A 6,000-nucleotide genomic window follows, 5' to 3' on the forward strand; every position below is an offset into this window, starting at 1 on the left:
GCCCAAGCAGCTCCCGCAGGTACTATGGGCATACCATACCTCTCATCGAAATTCTATGGGGCACACCCCGTTCTCCCTGACTTTTGGGAGTGAGGCCATCCTTCTTGTCGAAACAAAGATAACCACGCATAGGCTCCAGACCTTTAACTAGGAATGGAATGACGAATTACTCAGCGCGTCCCTCGACCTAATTGATGAAAAATGAGAAGATTCGCAGCTATGGCTCGCGCATTATCAGCAAAAGATTGCTCGTTATTTTAAATCAAAGGTCAAGAAGCGTGTCTTCGGTTTAGACGACCTGGTACTCCGAAGGGTATTTTTAGCAAGCAAGGACCCCAAAGATGGTGCCTTGGGTCTGAGCTGGGAAGGGCCCTATCAGATAGTGGAAGTCATATAGGAGGGAACTTTCAAATTGGCTCGACATAGTGGGGAAATAGTTCCACGGACCTTGAATGCTATGTGTTGACACGGTTCTTCGCCAACAGGTAATTAAGAAAAGAAGAGAAAGGGATTAGTGCTTATGTTGAATCGAAATAGATGAATGATCTTGGAAATGAGATGGTGACACAAAATACGTTTTTTAAGTGGTTCGAAGGTTAAAATCCTTCTACTCCACTAGTCAATATTATTGCTATATACTGGGTATTTGATTACAGGGTATCTCTTACAATAAAGAATCCAACCCTTATTAACTCCCAAGGTCTCTATATTTATAGGAGAAGGCACCTGGGAGTTGGTAAGAAGGTCATCTCGTGACCTTCTTACCTATCATGTCAACTCTGTGGCATTCATGATTAATTCCTAAACCTGACACATAAGTGTGGTCAAATCAATATGTAAGGAGATAATGGGCCGCACGGCCCAACCCAGTCGTGGGTGTCTGAATACGCACGTTCACGCTGGGTGTCCGAGAAGTCAGGGATATATCAGACACGTGATGTCTGATATATGCATGTTTACCTTGCGTGGTTGACTTTATAAAGGGTCATAGCCTCCAACTCTAGCTCGTACCACGAGCCAGATACTTCACCCGACCTGCGGCCTTCAGAGTTCGGACTCAGTCCTTAGGCAATCTTGGCAAACCCTTGGGTTACCTCGAGCTAAGGAGCAGGATCTTTCGGCGGTAGCTCCGGTCTTGGGGATGTCCACATGGTAGTCCTGATTAGGCCGCATCTTAGCTTGCTAGTCAGCCCGTGGGAAAATCAGGGCGTACATTTGCCCCCCAAGCCCCTGCTCGTGGTACACGATGTCGTATAAGGCCACAGTAGGGGATTTTAGGCCTCCCCGTGAACTCTTCACATTCCACATTTTACACAGGCGCCTAATACGTGGAACATCGTGGTTGATGACGGTACGTGTTCTGAGAACCGCATTTAATGGCCTAGCCTATGCCCAGCCGTCGTTTCGCCTTTCGAGTGGAGGGCCTTGGATCCTACATCAGGGCAATCCAACGGCCCTCTTCACGTGACCCTTCACGCATATAAAAAGGGGTGGCCACCTTACGCATGGGCCACCCGTTCATTTGAAATTTTCAAAAAATTTCTCTTCTTCTTACTCTCAAAAATCCCCCCTTTTCCTCTTTCCAGTTACCACCTTCGGCATTCCAGAAACTCAGCTGCAAGGACTCCTTCGAAGCCTTGGAACCAACTACTTCGACGAAGTCCCAACCCAGGCAATTCCTTCATCCACTTCTCAGCCAAACACTCTGTAAGTCCCTTGACTGTGCATGTTTTGAAATTATTTTTCACTGTAGCTTAGGTAAATATTTACTGTAGCCGCATGCAAGGGTTTGCTGGTTTTTGTGGTATGAAGGGTGAAAGCCTTTTAGGTTAGGGTATTGCTTGTAGTAGGAAGCCGTTTAGGAGCATGGTTTATAGGATGCATTTTCTGGGGAGAATTTCTGGGTAGGATTTTTGGGATATTAGTTCAAAATATCAAGTATTTTGGGTGCAAAACCGGGTAGCTTAGGGGACACGCTTCACAGGCGATTTTTCCTTTCTTGCCTATTGGAACTTTCCCTCCAAGGAAAAATTCTAACCTGACCCTCCTGACACACGGATTCTGAGTAATCGGGGATCTGTTGGGAGCACAGGCGCGTGTTCATAGAACCGCGTGGTCTCACTCTCCATAAGCTGGGCTTACCTCAGCTCGTGTCAAGGAAACAAATTGTTCTCCATTTTTAAGTCGCCTTCTTCTAAAATTTCTTCTTTTTGTTCGCTAGGCGGCCAAATGGGACCCAAGAAGAATGCTCCCAAGAAGCCTGCAAGAAGCTCGTCCTCCCGTCAAGACAAAGGGAAGGAGGTGATGGCCGAATCCCCGATCCCCAACTTCGGGCCAGCAGTGGAACAGGAGCTCGAGGTGGCTCCTGACGCGTTCTTTGAGGCGGAGAGGATCGTCTCAAAGATTACCGACCAGGCGAAGGTCAAGAAAATATTCCTCTCCCATAACATTGGGCTGGGGAGAGCATCCGTGATTGCCCGACCTCCCGCAGAGGGCGAGCGGAGCTGCGCGCCGCTTGACGAGGCATTCTCGGCCTGGAGCGACGAGCATTTTAAGGTGGGGGCCTTCCTCCCGTTGGATCAGTATTTCGCTGACTTCCTCAATTTCGTGAGGTTGGCCCCATTCCAGCTCCCCCCCAACTCTTACCATTTGTTGGCGGGGTTAAGATATTTATTCTTGAAACAGGAGTGGGAGGTCCCCACTCCTGCAGACATTTTGTATTTTTTCTACCTCAAGGCCAGCCCGAAGCAGCGGGGGCGAGGCGACGGGTTTTACTGCTTAACCCGGTTCCCCAACACGGCTGCGTTCATCGAGCTGCCCAGCCACCCCAATGACTTCAAAGATCAATTCTTTATGTCGACGGGGTTCCGAAACTGCGAGCTCCACTACTTCAATCGTCCTCGTAAGTGCTTTTCAATCTTAGCTCGTAAGTTAAGTATCATATAGCTCCTCCTGTATCCCTTTCTAATTTAGATTAATCCTGCAGCTATCTTTACGAGGACAGAGAAATCTGTGACCCTCGGGGTCCAGTACAAGACACTAGCGGGCTTCCCCCCCAGTGAAAAAGACTATCGTCAGCTCGTGACAGACAAGACGATGGTGGCCTGTAAACTGATCTCCCCAGGCCAGACTCTGAACTTGAGGAGGCCCCGGGCGCTTCTCCCAGCCCGCGATAAGAGGCCTATCATCATGGAGGAGGTCGCGGGAGATGATGAGGAGGAGGAAGAGGTTCCCCTCGTGAGGAACAGGAAGCGAGCGTTGGAGGTCACCCAGATAGCGGACGAGGAGCAGGTCCGGTCCGGAGCAGCCACGGGTCCTGCTGGCCAAGGTAACCCTTATATGTTTAGGAACTTAGATAGGGCTACCGCAGACCCCTGGCTAGCTAGGTTCAATCCTAGACATCTCGTCCAACGCCACCGAAGTGATCCGGACCTGGACACAACCCTGTTCCACTGTGTCGACCGGCTTGTGCTGGATTACCAAGATAGCCGCCCTAGGGGTACCGTAGTTGTAGATAACATCCTAGCCTTTAGGTCGATCCTATTCGAGGAGTATGGGACCAACCTTCGGTCATGGCCATCACTTCGGACGGGTGTCGTAGCTCCGGGACTTAGGTAATATGTAGAAGAATCTAGCCCTGAACCAGCCTCGAATCTAGAACCTGCGCCAGCTCGGGATGTAATTGACTTAGATTCCCCCGCAGGAGCTCCGGGGCCGATGGTCGTAACCATAGATCCTTCTTCTAGCTCGGGGGGTAGGATTCCCTTTAGTATACATATATACTTTAATTTCTCTTTTTCCCCCTTTGTTTTTGTTTCTGCATGACTGCTAACTCTTGTACTAACTATGTCTATGTTTTGACAGAAGAGATGTCTCAGCCCGACGGGAGTTTACGAGCTGCGTTCGCCAGGGGGAACCCCTCAGCCGGGGCCTCTGGGCCAAAAATGAAGAAGCTCCAGACATCGAAAAAATCCGCCGGAACCCCAACTAAGTCTCTTGCAAAGGAGAAAGAGCAGCCCCCAGCTGGCCAGGTCGTGGGAACTGTTCCTCCTGCTGTAGGGGGGAGCAGCATGCCCCCACCCCTTCCGCGAGCCCCGTCCTTTGTCTGGGACGCAGGGGCGAAGCTCGGGGCTTCGGCGATTGCACCTTCCGAGGTACACATCCCAGTTGACCCCCAAGACCTGGAGAAGATTCCAGAAGCCTTCCGGGGGACGGTGTATGAGTCGGCGAACTACGCCGTCAGCCATATCTACAAATTCAATGAGAAGGAGCTTAGGGCCATCGAAACCAGGAGCCCGGTGGGCGTGCTGGAATCTTCCTTGGGCATGGCCCTAAAGGTAAGCTGACTTCACCCTTTTATGGATTTTTATTATCATGTCTTGCCCTGTGTTTCCTTTCTCCCCCCCCCCCCCTCTCTTTTTTTCTAAGGCAATTGCCTCTCCGCTTTCGCAGAGCGTCGTTGCCCTTCATCGGAGCATAGCATGGACCAAGGCTCAGCTCGAGGAAATGAGGAGCGAGCACCAAGCGGTTGTGGCCACCCACCAGACTTCTCTGCAGATGGCTAAGGATGCCTTGGCGGCCTCGCAGGCCGAGCTGGAAGAGACTCGCCCCAAGCTTCAAGAGCTCGAGACCGCCCTCGCCACTGCGCAGGCAGACCTAGATACCACCAAGGCTGAGGCCAAGGCCGTCTTGGTGGCCGAGCAAGCAACTTCAGACGCCGCCATGGAAGACATGTTCTACCATTGCTGGGCCTATAACCAGGATGCCGACTTCTCCTTCCTGGCAGCGGCCGTCTAGGAGCCCTTGCTGGAGAAGTTCAAAGCTCGCCTCGATAAAGAAGCGCCCTCCGAGGCCGGGGAAGGCTCCGGCGCAGCTGAGCAGGGCGAGACGGCGACCTCCAAGGGGCCAACTGGCAGAGCTTAGGGCCTTCCTCTTTCGTGCCCTTTCCTTGAATATTTTTTATGTGTAACTTTTGCACGAGGTGCTTACACCTCGAGACAATTTAACTATCAATTTTATTTTTAATTGATTTACTGCCCTTTGCCTCTACGCATTTTAGTTACTATTTTGAAAAACTTAGTTCGTGTTAATCTTTATCAATATCTCGAGCTCTTTAGGAAGAACAACGATCAATAGATTTAAATCAACTTCTAAGTTTTATGACCCAGTTATATCCAGGAACTTAATTTGAAAACTTAGTTTGTGCCAATTTTTATCAATATCTCGAGCTCTTTAGGAAGAACAACGATCAATAGATTTAAATCAACTTCTAAGTTTTATGACCCGGTTATATCCAGGAACTTAATTTGAAAACTTAGTTCGTGCCAATTTTTATCAATATCTCGAGCTCTTTAGGAAGAACAACGATCAATAGATTTAAATCAACTTCTAAGTTTTATGACCCGGTTATATCCAGGAACTTAATTTGAAAACTTAGTTCGTGCCAATTTTTATCAATATCTCGAGCTCTTTAGGAAGAACAATGATTAATAGATTTAAATCAACTTCTAAGTTTTATGACCCGGTTATATCCAGGAACTTAATTTGAAAACTTAGTTCGTGCCAATTTTTATCAATATCTCTAGCTCTTTAGGAAGAACAACGATCAATAGATTTAAATCAACTTCTAAGTTTTATGACCTGGTTAAATCCAGGATAGGACTTAGTTCATGTTAATCCTTACCAATATCTCGCATTTTTTAAGAAAAACAACGATCAATCAATATGAATCAACTTTTAAGTCATAAGGCGACTTGGTTATATCCAGGTACCATATGCCCCCCAAGTAACTGGGAAAGGGTCTTTCGTGGTTACTTTAGATTACACTTGAAAACATGTACAAATATAAACAAAAGGTTAATTCTCATTGCTTAATACATAAAAAATGGCCTTTCAGGCCTTACAAGGGAATCATTGATAATATTTTTTTAAATGGATGGCGTTCCAAGTCCGTGGGACTGCCCCTCCATCAAGCCGAGCTAACTTGTAAGTTCCCTCTTT

Source organism: Humulus lupulus, chromosome 9 (genome assembly GCF_963169125.1).
Source record: "Humulus lupulus chromosome 9, drHumLupu1.1, whole genome shotgun sequence".
In the NCBI taxonomy this organism is placed as follows: domain Eukaryota; kingdom Viridiplantae; phylum Streptophyta; class Magnoliopsida; order Rosales; family Cannabaceae; genus Humulus; species Humulus lupulus.